The following is a 22,196-nucleotide window of genomic DNA, read 5'->3' on the forward strand; positions in this document are numbered from 1 at the left end:
GTTAGAGCTGCTATTTATATCTTCTTCTTCTTCTTCTTCTTCATCTCCTGCTGCTGCTGCTTCTACTACTACTACTACTACTACTACTACTACTACTACTACTACTACTGCTGCTGCTGCTGCTGCTTCTTTAATTTTTATTGCTGTTATTTAATTGTTACGACTAATACTATTATTGTTATGTCTATTATTTTTCTATTGTTATTAATTTTCTTTTGTTATTACTGTTGTGATTATTATTATAATTATTACGATCACCATCATTATTGATATTATTATTATTATTATTATTTATTATCATTATTGCTATTATTATTATTATTGCTATTATTATTATTATTATTATTATTATTATTATTATTATCATTATTATCATTATTAGCTCCCTTCCTGCCCGTCTATCTCGCTATGTCGGTTATTATTTGTGACTAGACCATTAAATCAGAACAATTTCGCCACAATAGGATTCGTGATACAACTTTCCTTTTCATGCCATGTTGACTTAAACAGTCACGTATTACCCCGGCCGAACCGACTACGTACATTCATACATACATACATACATACATACATACATACATACATACATGCATACATACTTACATACATACATACATACATTCATACATACATATATACATACATTCATACATGCATACATACAGCATCATCATCATCATTATTATTATTATCATTATTGCTATTATTATTATCGTCATCATCATCATCATCATTATTAGTATTATTATTAACATTATTAGTTTTTGTAGCAGAAGTGGTGGAATTGGTAGAATCATCATCATCATCCCCCCCATCATCATCATCATCATCGTCGTCCGTCTCTTCTATGCTCCGCTGGCAAATAAAAAAGAAAGTGTTGTTGCTATTGTTGTTGTTATTTAAAATACATGTCATTTTACTTGTCGTACACAGGCTATAATAAACAAAACGAACAAACGCACACACACACGGAGCAAAAGAGAAAGGGAGAGTGAGAGAAAGAGGGGGATCGAGAGAGAGAGAGAGAGAGAGAGAGAGAGGGGGGAGAGGGAATTTAAGTGTTTCCAAAGAAATGAGTTAACAATAGACATGGTGGCTCAACATCAACAAATGCACCATGTCGAACCGGCAGCACTAGTTCCAGGTGAACAGTTATGCTTACTTCTTTCTTTATCTTTTTTTTTATATTATTATTATTGTTGTTGTTGTTGTTGTTAGTATTATTATTATCCTCACCATCATCATCATCATCATCATCGTCATCATTATTATTATTATTGCTGAAGCCAGTATAACGAAGGACAGTTTTTGATGTTTATAAATAAAATGAGAAGGAAATAAAAAAAATTAAATATCACCATCAACAACAACAACAACAACAACAACAACAACAACAACAACAACGGCGACCATTTAGTGCTGTTATTGATCTTCCGTTGATATATTGTTCCAAAGTGGTTCCAATATATGGTAAACACACATTCTATTTGTGTTTTTGTTTTCTTTTCTCTTTTTTTTCCCTGCCAATTCTCTTCAAATAATCATATCCTCTCATCTGACATCACGTTAGATCTTCTTACCATCTCTGATGATGTTCGTGGCGAAACGAACACAAATGTACGCACAGCAATATTTACTCGGAGTACACACACATACACGCACATACTAAAGCATGCACATACACACACACACACACACACACACACACACACACACACACACACACACACACGCATTTGGTCGCGAGCACATACACCAATCACATACAAAAATGTATACAAACATGTACACATGCACATAGACAATGCTTTTCACAGTTTTTGTTTTAAAAGTCTGCATTTGTACTCACACATGTATGTATGCATATACGCGCATGAATAGACATGACTGAGTGTTGTTTGTGCTGTGTTGTGCTCTGTGTGTGTGTGTGTGTGTGTGTGTGTGTGTGTGTGTGTGTGTGTGTGTGTGTGTGTGTGTGTGGTTATCTGTGAGTGCGTTTTGTGACAAGCTGTCATGCATATGTAGAACAACATTCGTTTCACGCGATGCCACAAAACAACTAATTATATTTTCAAAACTATTGCCGCATATTTTCTTTCTATACTGATTGTTATAAGAAAATATTTTAGAATATCTTGGAATACATAGCATTATAATATAATAATATTGCACCAACATACAATGAGACTCTCACATACAACCCCACCCCTCTCTCTCTCTTTTTAAGCCACTTCAAAAAACCCTCGATCGAATAACACCGTTTACAGGACTCTATACTTCGAATGACCAATTATAAACACCATTGGAACTCACACACAAGGTACAGGAAATTTATATATATTTACCATTCTGCTTAAATAATGGAACTGTGTGTGTATGTGTATGCGCGCAATATGAGGAGACTGGTGAAGGTGTGTCTTGGCCGCACTTCTAGAGTTCTAAAGTGTGGTTTCTAAGGTGTGATCACTGCAGAGAGGGGGAATCTGAGGTCCCTAGGGCTCACCCTACATCTTACTAACTTCCAAGCAGAAAACCAATCCGGAAACTGGTTTTCTAATACAACAGATCAAAAATCGGATCATTTTCCGTAAAAGCATAGACGCTACAAGGTTGAACGGAAACGACTTCCAACTCCAACCATCCGTGAAAGGTGAAGATACCAGTGAACTGAGATTGAAATTGAAAAAAAAAAATTCTTTCTTTCTCTCCACCTTTTTCTTTTTCTTCACTTATTTTATAAAAACTCAATATGACTGAACTTTCAATAATCCCCATGATGTTCACCAATCATATTATCTATTATCTATTATCTAAATTTACGATGACAGACGTATTTTGGAAAGTCCGAAACTCGGGTCCCAGATTATCCAGAGGTTATCGACTGCTATTTCCAACAAACATTGTACCACTATTTCTTATTTCTTACACACACACACAAACACACACTCACACACACGCACACACACACAAACACGTATCATGCACACACGAATGATAAATCAATAATGATAAGACTTGAAACTATACGTAAATAATTGTAATTATTATTTTCTTTGAAATTTATGCTAATTTATAATTTTCATTGTATATTTATATGCATATATGTATGTATATCCATATATATACGTGTGTGTGAGATATTGCATTGTTTGGCCATGTGTATGCATATATTATGTGTGCGCATGCGCTTGTGCATATAGCTGCGTACGTATATTTGAAACCTCGTGCGCTTGTATATAATCCTTTTTCATAAACATATATTTGTAAGGTTCACGGGGAGTGGCCACAGACACATACAATGGCACTACACACACGCGCGCACAGACATATCGATATCTTTCTTTTATTCTTTTACTTCTTTTACTTGTTTCAGTCATTTTGACTGCGGTTATGCTGGAGCACCGCCTTTAGTCGAGTAAATCGACCCCAGGATTTATTCTATTGGTCTCTTTTGCCGAACCGCTAATTTACGGGGATGTAAACACACCAGCATCGGTTGTCAAGCGATGTTGGGAGGACACACACACACACACACAAACATATACACAAGCACATATATATATATATATATATATATATAGAGAGAGAGAGAGAGAGAGAGATGTACTTGCATAGCAAGTGACCTGATCTAAGATTGTGTGCTGGAACGAAAACAATTGCAGCGTGGAAGGTGTTTATAACCATTTAAAATATCACACAAAAGCCGTCAGATTCACTTCAACATTTAAATTTAATTTGTCAAAATGTTTTCCTCGCTTTGAGACCATAACCTGTTCACTGACAAAATTCTGACGGTTTTTGTGTGTTATTTTAAATGGCTTATAAACACCTTCCACGCTGCAATTGTTTATATATATATATATATATATATATATATATATATATATATATATATATATATATATATATATATATATATATATATATATATATATATATATATATATATATATATATATATATAAATTCAAAATAAGCAACACGGATTTCAAAGATGATTGCAGTACGCACGTTTCATGCTACTCCATTTATTTAAGTAATGCGAGCATTACATTAAATGCAATATGTAGAGCAATCTTCAGCTGCAGGAAAATGCAGAAAATAACAGTAGAATAGACATTATAATTGTGGCAACATTTCAAATCCAAGTGGGAGAAAGAATACATAAAAATCCAAGTGGGAGGAATACATGAATCCATCTTGACATAGCCGAGTCTATATATATATATACGACGGACTTCTTTCAATTTCCGTCTACCAAATCCACCCAGAAGACTTTGGTTGGCCCGTGGCTATAGTAGAAGACACTTGTCCAAGGTGCCACGCAGTGGAACTGAACCCAGAACCATGTGGTTGGGAAGCAAGCTTCTTTTTCTTTTTTCTTTTTTACTACCCACAAGGGGCTACACACAGAGGGGACAAACAAGGATAGACAAACGGATTAAGTCGATTATATCGACCCCAGTGCGTAACTGGTACTTATTTCATCGACCCCGAAAGGATGAAAGGCAAAGTCGACCTCGGCGGAATTTGAACTGAGAACGTAGCGGCAGACGAAATACAGCTAAGCATTTTACCCGGTGTGCTAACGTTTCTGCCAGCTTCCCCCGCCTTACCACACAACAACAACGCCAGTTCATATATATATGTGTGTGTGTGTGTGTATGTACGTATGTATATACGTATTTAGATAGATAGATAGATGAATAAATAGATAGAAAAACACGCACACAAGCATTTCTCGAAAACTGATTATGCAAGCTATGTGTTTCACTGCATGTTTATGAATATGGATATTAATGCCAGTTCGAAGATGTCAGTGCAAAGGTAGGTTTGTCTTTGAATAATTTTCAAATAAATCAGCCATTCTGAATTCTTTTACACGAATTCGTTACTGCATAATCACGATATTTGGTGCCATAGCTCTGTATTCGTCTTCTAGCAAATCATTCGCTCCCTCTCCATTCCACTTAATATCTCTCTCTCTCTCTCTCTCTCTCTCTGTCTGTCTGTTTCTCTCTCTCTCCTCTTTTTCCCTGTTAATGAAAACAAAGAACTCAAACGTTACAATCCAATAATAAAGAATTAACACAATGCCATAATGCCAATATTTGCAAGAATTCATAAAGGGAAATCTTCTTCTTCTTCTTCTTCTCCTCCTCCTCCTCCTCCTCCTCCTTCCTCTTCCCATTCTTCTTCCATCGTCGTTCTCCTTCTCCTCCTTTTCCTCCACCTCCTCCTTCTCCACCTCGTCCTTCTCCACCTCGTCCTTCTCCACCTCCTCCTTCTGCACCTCCTCCTCCTTCTCCGTCTCCTCCTTCTCCACCTCCTCCTTCTCCGCCTCCCCCCTCTCCGCCTCCTCCTTCTCCACCTCCTTCTCCACCTCCTTCTCCACCTCCTTCTCCTACTCCTTCTCTGATTAAAACGTGTTCTTATCTTTTATCTTTTGCTTGATTCAGTCATTGGACTGCGACCATGCTGGAGTTCATGCGTGCCACTGAAGACCCATCCTTCGTGTTGAGGATCATCACCGGTGGGGAGAGTTGGGTCAACGCGTACGACCCTGAGACAAAACAGCAGTCGTCACAATGGAAGAGGCCTACCTCTCCACGACCGAAGAAGGCGCGACAAAGCCGCAGCCCCACCGCCCGTATATATATATATATATATATATATATATATATATATATATATAGAGAGAGAGAGAGAGAGAGAGAGAGAGATCACCATATGCTTTGTATCTCTTAAGCTTTCAAAAGATGCCACCCCGCTGGCTAAGTGGGTAGGCCAGCATTGCTCCGATTGGAAGGCGATTCCATTGCGAGGTTACTCATTTATTACGGTCCACAGGTTTTGCGCAAGAACACAACGCACCACCCGGTCAGAGAATCGAACCCACGTTCTAGCTATCGCGAGTGCAGCATCTTTACCACCAGGCCACACATCTTTACACACAGACACACACTTATCTATATGTATATGCATACACACACACACACACATATCTATATGTATATATAAATATGTATGTATGTGCGTGTGTGCGTGTATTCACAGGTCGGATTTAAAGTCAAGTCAAAGAATTTTGTTGTTTCATTGTCCAAAGTCTCCTATTTGCTTTTGTTTCCAAACTGAATGTCTTTTAATCAAAACTCCGTTCTTGTTTTGGTGATGTTAGTTCCAGAATCCTCGTTGCAATATCAAACATGTTAATACAATCCTTGCTAACGAATATTTGAGATATTCGGATAATACAGGATTAACTGTTTTCCTTGATTAACTGTTTTCCTTGATTAACTGTTTTCCTTGATTAACTGTTTTCCTTGATTAACTGTATACAAGTCTAACATTGCTTCCATCTCAGTTCATTGGTTCCATTCTTGCATTCTTACCATTTGTTCATGTTTAAGATGGAAGAAATCTTCGCCGGATTCCAAGCTACAGAACAAACAAACGTTCATGATTTTATTTAAGCTAGTAATACCCCTCTAGTGCTTACACGATAGTAAGTACTTTTAATGGTTGACATGGGAAACATCAGTAGTCAATGATCATAGTCCATTTACAGAGAACCTAAGATTAAGGGCGAGGAAAATGGAGAAAAACATCAAGTTCTTCTCAGTTCATTGATCTTGAAACAGACGACTTTAATAAAAGACCTCAGTTATCAGGTGACTGATGCAGACTACTACCTAAGATCATGTAGAGTCCTTTCAACAGGATTCCTCACAGTTTCCATACCGGGGCTTGAGGTTGTTGTGGACGTAGATCTCCGTCAGCGTGCTTCCCAAGTTTCTACTCAATGGATTGTAATCTGGAACCACAGATCAACGAAGCTATGTCTTCCAGACCACGGTTACTGATTAAGCTATTCTTCAGATCTTACAAGACGTGCTTCGATGAAATATCAATCACCGTTTATCGATCTCTCCATCATAAAGTGTTCCTTTTCTTCCTGTACATAACATTGCTTTTTCTACTCTCCTATAAAACAGTATTTGTTCCTCCATCTCTGTCCCGCTGTCTCTGTCTATCTGTCTGTCAGTCTATCTATCTGTCTGTCAGTCTGTCTATCTGTCTGTCAGTCTGTCTCTGTCTTTCTATCTGTCTGTCTGTCTGTCTGTCTGCCTGTCTGCCTGTCTGTCTATCTCTCTGTCTGTCTCTCTCCCATACCAAGCATACTATTCATACAATTTCATTTCCAAACACTTATTCCTTCATAATACTAGCCCCCTTACACTATATATGTAACCATCTTCTGATGAGAACCCAATAAGACATGTTTCTGAGTCTTTGCTCGTCATCAGTCTGGAGTAGCATGACCTGCTGGTCGAAGATGCCCGTCAAGCTCTTGTAAACATATAATAACTCTAGTGAAATGCATTCACTGATTTCAAATTTAGAAATAATACATTTGGTTGGAGGTGTTTGTCTCCCCCTTGTAAACATAAGGACACAGAAAATATGTCAAGGCCGACAGGAAGCGGTGCAGCTTCCTAGGTCTAACCAACAGTAGTATTATTCCCTTCAGGGGACTGTCACATTAAGTTGAGTACATACAACTACTTCATCGATTAAGGTTGTTCATCATTTTTTCAGTCTACGGAGAAATGGCTAAAATTTGCCCTATTTATGATTATATCCTATGTTACACACACACACACACACACACACACACACACACACACACACACACATATATATATATATATATATATATATATATATATATATATATATATATATATATATATATATATATATATATAAGTATCCATTCTTCACAACCATTCGTTAATCCATCCTCTATGTATAGCCATCCGTACACTAAACCTGTCTGACCTTATTTTACCATTTCAACTGTATTCTTTGGTGCCATGCTTCCTGTGAAGGCTGTTATTTCTGCGGAATTCTCTCAATGATTCCACTTAATATCAATCTAAAATGTTATTGACGCTACCACGACGACAACGACGACCACCACCACAGGCAGCACCACCAGCAACACCACCACCACCACAACCACAACCACCATCACCACCACCACTGCCACGACATCGACCACAACGACAACGACGACGACCATCAGCAGCAGCAGCAGCAGCAGCAGCAGCAGCAGCACGACCAAGATCACCACCACCACGACGACGACGCAACGACGACGACGACGACGACCACTACCACCACCACCACCACCACCACCACCACCACCACTACTACTACTACTGCTACTACTTGCTACTGAGTCGCTGGACATCAGAGTCATTAGCCATCTGTCATATTCACCAAAAGGTTTAGCTTTTGCTAATATTTCATAGAAACTCTCTGTCTGATTGATTATCTGTTCTCCGCAATCATCCACCCTCCTTTCTGTTTCATCCACATCCAACTTTGTTTCGTGTAGGATTATCTCAGATCTATAAAGACTACCAATCAATGGCTAATAGCGATAAAAAAAACAACTCTTCCTGTCTCCCCTTTTATCTCTAATCTCTTCAAGCAGTTCTCACTTGTTTAGGGTCAACTCTTAATCTATTTACTGATGTCTAGCATCTACTTCGTACTAATTTTTCTAGTCCTCCTCTCGTCATATTCGTTTATAAGATCGCCTTTCATCTTTACTAATCTCTTCTCTTACAAAATTCACTTTCTTCTCAGCTTTTTAGACTCTATTTTATAATGGTTTTCTGGCCAGAAGTGAAAAGCAGTTTCTTTTGTGTTCCTTTGCAATATTTGCCATTATTCGTTGCCCATGAGTGATTACTACGCAACAAGTGTTTTGTTTCGACGCTGAATTCTACTATACAATCGATCTACGGTTTAATTTAGTAAATACTGTGTGAAATGCATAAAAGTAATCACCTTGTCACTCTATGCAATGTCTTTTGCGGATCGATAAAGAGGGATCAACAGACTTGATTTAACCCTGTGTTGGGTATTCATCATCGACTGAGTAACCTTTCTTACTCTACATGGAAGCTTCACAAACAAACCCACTATCACTAGCTGTCAAAAATGCGTTACATATGCAAATTGGTCTCCGATTTACTAAGACCATTTGTAATAATAGAATTATAGTGGAGGCTCAATGGTCCAGTGGTTAGGGCGGCGGACTCGCAGTCATTGGATTGCAGTTTCGATTCTCAGACCGAGCGTTGTGAGTGTTCATTGAGCGAAAACACCAAAAGCTCCACGAGGCACTGGCAGGGGAGAGTGGCGAATCTTGCTGTATTCTTTCACCACAACTTTCTCTCACTCTTTCTTCCTGTTTCTGTTGTACCTGTATTTCAAAGGGCTAGCTTTGTTACACTCTGCATCACGCTGAATCTCCCCGAGAACTACATTAAGGGTACACGTGTCTGTGAACTGCTCAGTCACTTGGACGTTAATTTCACGAGCAGGCTGTTCCGTTGATCAGATCAACTGGAACCCTCGTCGTCGTAACCGACGGAGTGCCACGAATAGAATTATAAGTAGCGTCGCTGTGGACAGTGAAAGATGGTCGTCTGTCATTCATACAATCTCTACTGAAACCAATGCGGTTGATTCTTATTTTTCTGGCCGCAATAATACAATATGTAAAGACAGGATTTTTGCACCTGTCAACACAGATCGTGTTAACTAAAGAATTTACAGGTATATCCTATGTTACTATATAACATCCATTAGATATTTATTTTTCTAACAGCACATTTTAAAGTATCAATTTTATAACTGTCGTCACGTTTCATGTATAATGTGGAGCATTATGTTCAAAGGAAATATAAATTCCTAGATTTTCAAAAGAAACCATAAAGAGAGAGAGAGAGAGAGAGAGAGAGAGAGAGAGAGAGAGAGAGAGAGAGAGAGAAAGAGAGAGAGAGAGGGGGAGAGAGAGGGAGAGAGAGAGAGAGGGAGAGAGAAGAAGTATAGTGTCCCTCTAACTTTCTCAGCGAAACAAAAGAAGAATGTTTTGTCGTGATCAGACTCTGTAGAATTAAATATGTCTGCGTCTTAATTCAAACATTTTCATTCTGATCTGAGATTTTTCACGAACAACTGTGAAGAATATTTCCGGTGCATTTGAGAATATATTTCAGTTCTCGATTAACTTTTTCAAGAACTGCTTCGCTGTTGTCAGTCTTGTGGCCAACTTAGTATTAAAAAAATATATTCTTGTAATGAAACCAACCTGGACTATCGATTATATCTGATCTGATTAAGTAGAAACAATTTCCCTTTATTCTTTTTTTTTGTTTTACGGGAACCTCGATGTGATCGGTGGAACTGGTAGAAATAACAGTTGGATTTCTCTCATTTTCCACTGTTTCTTTAAATGGCTGTAGAGTGTGTTATGTTTGGCCAAAGTATCAAATAAAAATGTGGATCCAGATGAAGGATGACCGGGAGCTATATAAAAGCTACAACACAAACACTAAATAATTATTCTATTCAGCCATTCATTGTTTTTTGTTCCGAGTAGAGTTGGGTGCTCAATTCCGTTGTGAATTGAGCCTCCAGGGCAAGAACGGTGAAGTCTTCCACGGTTTTAGATTACGGAACCAAAGGAAGCGGAATAAAATTTTGCAATATATTTATTAAAATTTTAGACAGTCTCCACTAACATTCATCGTCCTTTAATAAATTTACCATTGTTAATATTGTTGTGAATATCAATTGCTTCCTGACGGAAAAGGCTCCATTTTTAAGAGGAAATATTGTTAACATGATAATTAGCGATAATAGTAATGATTGTTAAAATCGATTGCGTTCAGTTTTAATTCGAAACGATCCGCTTCATTAATACTAATGTTCAGTTTCTACGTGCTCAGCAGAATATATTTCCTGGATAAAAGAGTTGAAATTTAGTTCATAAATTTATTTAAATTAATAATTTGTTTCCATTTGCAATTAATATTTTTGTTTACTTGCTGTCGTTTTTGCAGCATCGAGTGTTTTTTAATTTTTTTATATATATTACGAAATATTTGTCAAATTTGATTTCATTTTGAAATAGAAAAATATTCAATTGATTTATATATTTATTTTATTTACATATTGTATTTATGTATTTTTTTTTATATTCATTTATTTTATCCAATTACAAATTCAGAAATTCAAGCTTATAACATGAAACAGTTCAAAGATATTTCTATCTTATTTTTTCAATCAGGCAACAGGCAACTCAATTGAGATTGTCATTGAGATTTCAAATACTATATATATATATATATATATATATATATATACAAGCGTCATATGCGCGCGCGCACACACACACACACACACACACACACACACACATACTTGCGTGAGTATGTGCGTGTCTGTGCGTGTGTATTTGCGAGCGTTTCTGTGAGTGTGCGCGCGCTGCTGCATTGTGTTTGTAAGCTTAATTCTGCTATCTGGGGAGCGATTTCATTGAAAAGACAAAACAGTGCGCTCAGGTTATCACCAACAGAACAATCCGTATTTTGATATCTACTTAGAATATTCAGTGAAACTGATCCCTTGGTAAAACAATTACACATTAAAATAAGCATTTAAATAAGCAGAATGCAGTCTTCGTTTGAAAGCAGACCTATGCATACCTTTTGTGAAGTAATAATGCGTTTGTAAGGCGTCGAAGTGGCAGAGTCGTTAGCACGACCGGCAAGATGCATAACGGCATTTCGTCGGTTCTGAGATCAAATTCCACCGACGTCCACTTTACTCTTTTACATGTTTCAGTCATGTGACTGCGGCCATATTGGAGCACCGCCTTTAGACGAAGAAATCGACCCCAGGACTTATTCTTTGTAAGCCTAGTACTTATTCTATCGGTTTCTGTTGCCGAACCACTAAGTTTCGGGCACATAATCACACCAACGTCGGTTATCAGGTGATGTGATGGGGGGACAAACACAGAAACAAACGGGCTTTTTTCAATTTTCGTCTACCAGATCCACACTCACAAGGCTCTGGTCGGCCCGATGCTATAGTGGAAAACACTTGCCCAAGGTGCGACGGAGTGGGACTGAACCTGGAACCATGTGGTTGGAAGCAACCTTCTTTATTTAATAAAATTTGCCATAAGGCATTACTAAGATGGATACAAGAAGCAATGGGATTTAATGGGTTAATAAACCTTTTTACGAAACTCTCTATTCTCCTAAAGACTGAACTCATACATCTTATGAGCAGCTAGGTTCTTTTTCTAACATACTCCCTGAAAGCGTCTGCTCCTAGAACCATGATATACTTCCATAATCAAAAATGATGGAACTTCCTTTCGTTATTTAAACTGAAGCCTGTTCCAAGTTGCTGTTCGGAACAGCGAAATAAATATACAGAACCCTACAAAAAATAAAATAAATAAAGAGAAGATTAAGGAGAGAATGAAATTATTTGGTGAGAATGAGGAATTATGTTCTTACATAATGATGATTATCCTAGTAAGAATTGCCCGGAACAAAAAAAAAAAAAAAAAAAAATCAAATTTTATCGCACGCAGAGCAAGAAAAGAAGCAAAATGTCTGTGGAAGTTACTCAAAGACATAATTAAAATACAACTAGGTTGGCAATAGTAGGCAATAACAACAACAACAACAACAACAATAATAACAAAACTATTTCTCCCCCTCTCTCTCTCTTTCTCCCCCTCTCTCTCTCTTTCTCCCCCTCTCTCTCTCTTTCTCCCCCTCTCTCTCTCTTTCTCCCCCTCTCTCTCTCTTTCTCCCCCTCTCTCTCTCTTTCTCCCCCTCTCTCTCTCTTTCTCCCCCTCTCTCTCTCTTTCTCCCCCTCTCTCTCTCTTTCTCCCCCTCTCTCTCTCTTTCTCCCCCTCTCTCTCTCTTTCTCCCCCTCTCTCTCTCTTTCTCCCCCTCTCTCTCTTTCTCCCCCCTCTCTCTCCTTCTCCCCCCTCTCTCTCTTTCTCTCCCTCTTTCTCTGGCATGGGCTAAATACGTTCAGGGGCAATGATACACAAACGATGGTAAAAGAAATAGAGAAGAAAGAGAAACACACTGGCTTAGTGATGCAGAAAATGAGAGAGAGAGAAAGAGAGAGAGATAGAGATAGAGAGAGGGAGAGAGAGAGGTGGGGAGAAGGAGAGAGGATTTTTTCGGAAGGATTACAGTTATATATATGTGTGTGTGTGTATGCGTGTATTTATGTATTACACACACACACACACACACACACACACACACACACACACACACACACACACATATATATATATATATATACACATACACATGTGCATATGTTTGCATGTCTACCTATCTATCTATCTATCTGTCTCTCCGTCCGTCCGTCTGTCTGTCTGTCTCTCTCTCTATATATATTTCCTTCTCCTCCCCACAAAAAGAAAAGCTCTACTTTGTAACTTGTCCCCTCTGTGTTCAGCTCTGTGTGGCTAATAAAGAAAAATATCTATCTATCTATCTATCTATCCATCTATCTACACACACGTGTAGACATAAAATATACACACATGCATATACACCTGTAGTGAGTGAGAGAAGGTAAGGTTATGAGACACACAGATATAGAAATGTTAAGTGCGAGGGAGAGAGAGAGAAAGAGAGAAAGAGAGAGAGAGAGAGGGAGAGAGGGAGAGAGAGAGAGAGAGAGAGAACCATAAAGAGAAGAAAGAGAGCAAAAAGTGAGAAGTAATGAAATGAAAAAATAAAACAGACGCACAGACAGACAGAAGAAGAAGCGGAAGATATGGAGAGCAAAAAGAAACAATGATTAGATTGGCAGCCGTAAAAATGTGAATGTATGCCAAGAGAGGAATATAAACAGTGAATAAAGAAAACAAAAAAAAAAAAAAAAAAAATACCCCAAAAACCCCTGAAATATATGAAGAACTATTGGCAGCAACATGAAATGGTTGGTCATGAAATTATCGAAGTCGCTAAATTTTAACATATCTTCATGCATATTGAACAACAAGTAACACAAGGCCAGTTCTTTCATGTTTTTGCCCTCAGTCTTAACTCAGTAAAACCGCTTCAGTTTCTGTTTGTAGTTGCATCCAAACAACTCCACCTACACAAGTGTGTGTATGTATAAATATATATATATATATATAAAACGTATGGATATAGAATATAGAGGAACAGAAAGAGAAGGAGATAGTTTGTGTGAGCGACTAATTGCTATATAGGTCTACACTAAGTCAAACACACTTAAAGATTTCTCTTTACTCCAGTAACTTCCATTTGCGGTTTATGTTTATTATTTACGACATCAGTCAGTTCCATTTACGCTAACCATCTGTATATGTTTCTAATGTATACCTCTGTCTCCTCCTTTGCACATATTATACGTTTGTAAATGTATATAACTTGACTGTTTGTGAGTGAATATTTATATAGATATTTCCTGCATAACACAAGCTAATTAAATTGCCATTTGTTCATGTCTATATAATTATGTGTGCATGTTTTTACATTTATTTAGCATATCTATATACACACACTTAAATACATATATTCGCAAAATGAACATTCAAAGAAAAAATGTAAGCATAGTACACAAATACACGCATACATGTATAAACATAAAGACGTGTATACACACACACACGCATTTGTATATATATATATATACGCCTAAGAGACCATAAGTCAAGGAAAATATACACTCGCATATTTTTCAATAGAGTGGTTATATATATATATATATATATATATATATATATATGTATAAATAAATAAATATTTATATGTATCTAATTAACATATATAACCATACGATTCCGGGTTGAGTCCCACTATGTGCCACCTTTGGCAAATGCCTACCACTATAGCCTTGGGACTTGTGAGTGCATTTGGGAGGTGAAAACTGAAAGAAGCCCCCGTGGTATACATCAATATGTGTGTGTGTGTGTGTTTGTGCCTCTTGGCAACCGGTGTTGATGTATGTACGCCCACCCATCGTAACTTAGCGGTTCGGCAAACGATACTGATAGGACAAGTACCGGGCTTAAACTGGAAAATAAGTAATTGAGGATCGAGTCATTCGACTAAAAATTCTTCAAAGCGGTGTCCCAGCGAATATGTGTATATATGTATATATATGTGTATATATATATATGTATATACATATGTGTGTGTATATATATATAAACATATAGATAGACAGATAGATAGACAGACAGATAAAGAGACAAACAGATAGATTGATAAATTGATATATCTATATATAAACAGATAAGCAGACATATACATATAGAGATAGAATGATAGTTAAATAGATAGCCTAAGAATCTTTGGGCATGACTTTAACTAACTTTTAAATTTACACACATCCACGATAAAAATTTTTAAAGAGCACAAACTGAACAAAATATATTCCAGTTGTATACAGGGTGTGTATAAATGACCTCAGTCGGCACAAATAGGAGAGAAGCAGTCAAGCATTACTCGTAACTTAGTCTACACTAAAATAAGACCATATCAAAATAGTTAAAAAAGAATGTGAAAGTGCTGTGTTGCTCTGTAGTTAAAGAGATCAAAGGTTTAAGAGAAAGGTGTTTGTTTAATGGTTTCTATGCGTGTTACATAAGTTATTTTCATATAAAACTTGAAATATTTATGGCAAAAACAAAAAATCAAGACAAATAAACGAAGTGTGTTACGATGTGGAAATGGATTTTTTTTTTACAACAGAATTATACGAAACACATACCTATGTCTCTCTCTCTGTCTCTCTCTCTCTCTCTCTCATATATATATATATATATATATATATATATATATATATATATATATATATATATATGAAGCTCGTCGAAACGCCGGTGTTAAAACGTGGGTAGCTGATAAAGTAGAATGTTCTCTATGTGGCTCGTGTGTTCTCGTCTACGTTTGTTTGCAATGTCCTGTACCCAGATATGCACCTATACATACAGGTGGATGTCGGTATGCACATACCTGTACGTATATATGCATATACTCATTTACTTTTTTATATATATATATATATATATATATATATATATAACAATATATTATAAATTAACTACCAACAAAAATAATTGGTAAGCTAACTTAAAAAATCATCACCTAAATAGCAGAAAAAAACGACAGTGAAGATATGCAGACTCTTCAAGAATCGATCCTTTTGGTAATATTAATAATAATAAAGGAGTTACGACGCAAAAACGTATAAATTCAAAAGAACATATTTATCTTCTTCAATATATATTTCAGTATAAAGAATTCATTAAGATGCTTAAATCAAAATTTCTTTACACATCATTCAGGAACAGATATAACATCAGAAAAAATACACTCCGTTTAAAAACACAAACCGTTCATGGCGAAAAAATTTCACAATTGTGAAAATTTTTCGCCATGAACGGTTTGTGTTTTTAAACGGAGTGTATTTTTTCTGATGTTATATCTGTTCCTGAATGATGTGTAAAGAAATTTTGATTTAAGCATCTTAATGAATTCTTTATACTGAAATATATATTGAAGAAGATAAATATGTTCTTTTGAATTTATACGTTTTTGCGTCGTAACTCCTTTATTATTATTTATATATATATATATATATATATATATATATATATATATATATATATATATATATATATATATGTATGTATGTATGTATATATATATATATATATATATATATATATATATATATATATATATATATATATATATATATATATATATATATATATATATATATATATATATATATATATATATATATATATATATATATATATATATATATATATATATATATATATATATATATATATATATATATATATATATATATATATATATATATATATATATATATATATATATATATATATATATATATATATATATATATATATATATATATATATATATATATATATATATGCAGGAGTGGCTGTGTGGTAAGTAGATTGCTTACAGACCACATGGTTCCGGGTTCGGTTCCGCTGCGTGGCACTTTGGGCAAGTGTCTTCTACTACAGTATCGGGCCGACTAAAGCCTTGTGAGTGGATTTGGTAGACGGAAGAAAGAGTGAGAGAAAGTTATAGTGAAAGAGTACAGCAGGGTTCGCCACCCACCCACCCTTGCCGGAGCCTCGAGGAGCTTTAGGTGTTTTCGCTCAATAAACACTCACAACGACCGGTCTGGGAATCAAAACCACGATCCTGCGACCCCGCGAGTTCTCTACCCTAACAACTGGGCGATTGCGCCTCCACACACACACACACACACACACACATGCTTACCACGGTGTATCGAGTCCTATAACAGATAATGTTTGCACTATATAAACTATATTGCAGATACATTTACATTCATCTACTATTGCATTATTGTATATATGACGAAGAGCCATGCTCGAATCGTCATTTCTGCTCCTATGTTCCCCGTCTAAAATTTTCATTGAACGTCAGTGTAACATATTCACTGTGTAGTCCAATTGACTTTTGTTGTTTTTCTTGCGATTTTGTTCGTAGATTTGCCTATATATATATATATATATATATATATATATATATGTATATATATATATATATATATATATATGTATATATTTATTTATATATATATATAGTTCTTTTTTTAATCCGAAATATACTCTCCTTCGTTTTCTACAATGCTCTTCCATCTATCTTGTAGACCTACATGGCCCCTCTTCCAAAATTCACTTGTCCGTGATGAAAAATACTCCTCCAGTACTGTTCTGACCTCGTTTACAGAATTCATATTTTTTCCATCCAAATGAATTTTGAAGACTGCGGAAAAAATGATAATCAGATGGGGCAATGTCCGGCGAATATGGTGGGTGGGACATCGCTTCCCATTCAAATTCTACCAGCCTTTGGAATGTCATCCTCGCTGTATATGGCCGAGCATTAATCATCCTGATGTAAGAACACCTTTCGTCTTGAAACCAAAGATGGTCGTCTTCTCTGCAAGTTCCTCAACTGTTACGATGGGATTTTGTTCCACCAAGGTTTGGAGGACGTCCTTGTCGAGCTCTACAGATCTTCTAGGTCGAGGCTCGTCTTCTAGGCTGCAGTTTCCGGTTCAGAATTTCTGGGACACTTATTGTTCGATCCCCATATACTGCATTAATATTCCTTGCACTTCTGTTGCGTTGTTGACTTTATTGAACTCATTGAGCAAAATATACTGAATATGCCCCTTTGTCACATTCATTATAACTTTGAAAAAATAACTGTTAAAATCGAACTACATTCTTCAAATCTTGCACTAGGAATAAGTACAAGGTAGAATTACTACCTGCTTTTATAGCAAGTTGATGCAGGTAGTTTATCCCCTCCCCCTCCGAATTTTAGTTCATGTAATTGAAAAGAACCGCATTATTTATGGGATGACCCAATATTTATATATAAGAAGGAGTAAGTGCCACGTGTTCATACGATGCTATTTTTTTGTCTGTATTATGTTGTTTAAGTTAATGTTACCATCATCACAAGATGCTGTCCCTGTTTCACTGCTATTGTCTGTCTCCCCGTGTCCCTGTTGATGTTACCATTCTCTATCTTCGTTAGATCAACGCAAGACGCCTGCGATCGAAGTTCTCTTATAAGCAGCAATGTGTTAAACGAATCGTGGTAAAAGATCATTTGTTACAGAAGGCCTTTCCACTAACGACGTTGTTTTGTTCTCGGTTTACGTATTGATCAATATCTTTAAATAGAAACTAATATCAACAACAATACACAGCCAAGTAAGAAAACCCTGAGGACTCTTTTACTATTATTGGTATTATTATCATCATCATCATCATCATTATTATTGTCGTTATCTTTATTGGTATTGTTTTTGTTGTTGTTGTTGTTGTTTTTTAAACTTTTTCTCGTTCCATATTTTTATCAAACTAAGCGTAAATATATATATTTGTATTGGGAATATGAAATTAACCTGGAAAACAGTTGCTGGCATGAGAAGTAGACTGAATTAGACTGACAAACAGCAGAGGAGAGAGGAAAGAGTGAGCGATATATACATACAACACACACACACACACACACACACACACACACACACACACACACACACACACACACACACACACAAACACACACACACATATACACGTTCATTTATTTATTCATATATCTATATACACATGTGTGTGTATATAGATGTTTGTATTTATATACAAATATACACATATATGTATGTGAGTATATATGTGTTTATATATGTAGATAGATACAGAGAAACATATATAGATAGGTATACATACATACATACATATACACACACACATCACACATACACATATATATAGGACCAACCAGATCGAACTGTCTCAAGTGTAACTGTCCGAAACCGTAAGGACTTCTGGTAACTTGACTGAGGAAAGAAGGCCACGAACGACCCGTCATTTTTGCCTGTCCTTCTAACTGTTTTCTCCTATCTGCCTTTTGTATCGTCTATCCCAATGTTTTATTGTCCTCTTGCGTTTTTGTACTGTATATATACACACACATACTATATATATATATATATATATATATATATATATATATATATATATATATATATGGGAGAATGTACGAAAAAAAAGACAACAGACGAGGACAGGTGGTGTAAACAACAAAAGGATGTATTAGTATGACGCTCGGGAATACAGAAAGTCTTTAACGTTTCGATCTACGCTCTTCAACAGAAAGAATACGGAGAAAACAAGGAGAAAAACACGGAGAAAAAAAAATTGAATGGTGTATATATATATATATATATATATATATATATATATATATATATATATATATATATGTATATATATATAAAATGCTTACCAACCACATGGTTCAGGGTTCTGTCCCACTGCGTGGCACTTTGGGCACGTGTCTTCTACTATAACTTCGGGCTGTCCAAAGCTTTGTGAGTGGATTTGGTAAACGGAAACTAAAAGAAGCCCGTCGTGTATCTGTATATATATGTGTATGTGTGTGTATGTTTGTGTGTCTTGACAAACGATGCTGGTGTGTTTATGTTACCGTATCTTAGCGGTTCGGCAAAAGAGCCCTATAGAATAAGTACTAGGCTTACAAAGAATAAGTGCCGGGGTCGATTTGCTCGACTAAAAGGCGGTGCTCCAGCATGGCCGCAGTCAAATGACTGAAACAAGTAAAAGAATAAAAGAATATATATATATATATATATATATATATATATATATATATATATATATATAAAGAATGAATATATATATACATATATACATTCACACACACACACGCACACACACATATGAATCCATGAAGAGAGAGAGAGAGAGTGAGGGGAGAGAGAAAGAGAGAGAGAGAGTGAGAGAGTGAGGGGAGAGAGAAAGAGAGGGAGAGAGAGAGAGAGAGAGAGCGAGAGAGAGAGAGAGAGAGGCTGAGATGAAAAGAAGGCTATGAAATTATAGCATTCGACAAACGTAGCTCAAGAAACACACACCAGATTCGTGAAAGGAAAAAAAAAAAAAAGAATAACGGAATAGAGGTATAAAGGAAGAGAGGAATTCAATTTTGTTTGACATTTTCGTTGTTCGCTGATGAAATTGTCAACATAGAAAACAAACCGAAGAATGATATTTTCGGACTCGTCAATCCATTGAATTCAAAATAGTCCTTAAATATTCCTCGGTTTACTTTGTTATCAGTTTTAACCACCCAACTCTTTCTCTCTGTATCTACCTGTCAGTCTGTCTGTCTGTCTCTCTCCTTCATTTATATAATATACACTCGCATCTACACTCTCTTTTTGTCTCTTTTAGTCATACATAAAACAAACATCTGCACAAACAATAAAGGCAACATTTTAATTACAATACGTTCCTTCTGATATTAAATATAGAATTCAAATGGAGATCTCACAATCTGCACCACACACACACACACACACACACACGCGCGCGCGCATGCACGTATACATATATGTACACACACTCAGATGTATATTTTTGAATACATACACACATGTATGTATTTGTGGGAGTGTGGAGGCGCAATGGCCCAGTGGTTAGGGCAGCGGACTCGCGGTCATACGATCGCGGTTTCGATACCCAAACCGGGCGTTGTGAGTGTTTATTGAGTGAAGACACCTAAAGCTCCACGAGGCTCCGGCAGGGGATGGTGGCGAACCCTGCTGTACTCTTCTACCACAACTTTCTCTCACTCTTACTTCCTGTTTCTGTTGTTCCTGTAATTCAAAGGGTCAGCCTTGTCACACTCTGTGTCACGCTGAATATCCCCGAGAACTACATTAAGGGTACACGTGTCTGTGGAGTGCTCAGCCACTTGCACGTTGATTTAACGAGCAAGCTGTTCCGTAGATCGGATCAACTGGAACCCTCGACGTCGTAAGGGTTGCCAACAACAACATCTGTGTCAGTGTGTGTGTGTGTGTGTGTGTGTGCGTGTGCGTATTTGTGCGTATAAACAAGGTAATTCAAAATCGTTTTCGCCCTCAATTCTCTCCAGTCTAACCAATGAAAAAAGGTGCCAAGAAAAAAAGCGGAGCGTAAATAAATATTCTTAATAAATATTCTTTTATTCTTTTGACTGCTGTCACGCTGGAGCAAGGGCTTAAAGAGTTTTATTCGAAGAAATCGACCCCAAGATTTATTCTTTGTAAACCTAGTACTTATTCTATCGGTATTTTTTGCCGAACCGCAGTGGCTATCAAGCGATGGCGGGGGAACAAACACACACACACATACATACGACGGGCTTCTTTCAGTTTCCGTCTACCAAATCCACTCACAAGGCTTTGGTCGGCCCGAGGCTATAGTAGATGACACTTGCCCAAGGTGCCACGCAGTGGGACTGAGACTTGAACCATGTGGTTGAGAAGCAAGCTTCTTTATTTCATAAATTTTGCCATAAAGGCATTACATAGAGGGGACAAACAAGGACAAACAAATAAAGAAGCTGCGGGCTGGACACAGACATTAATGAATGAAATGAATACAAAAAGATGAGTAAAAAATGGGAGAGGTACCGGTCCCGCCGACCGACAACCCCTCGAAAACCTTGTTCAATAAAAATCATCAACAAAATCAAATTAAATCAAGTCCTATGGTCCTCCACATCCGGGCCCCCAAGCAAGATTCCTGCTGCCTGCAGGACAACCCGCAATGGCTGGCCCGGCTTTATGATGATGAAGTTCTTCCTGTCACATATCCTTTCAGCATTTTTTCCTTCCTTGACATATAAGACCTCCGCACT

Source organism: Octopus bimaculoides, chromosome 1 (genome assembly GCF_046866305.1).
Source record: "Octopus bimaculoides isolate indiv1 chromosome 1, ASM4686630v1, whole genome shotgun sequence".
NCBI lineage: Eukaryota > Metazoa > Mollusca > Cephalopoda > Octopoda > Octopodidae > Octopus > Octopus bimaculoides.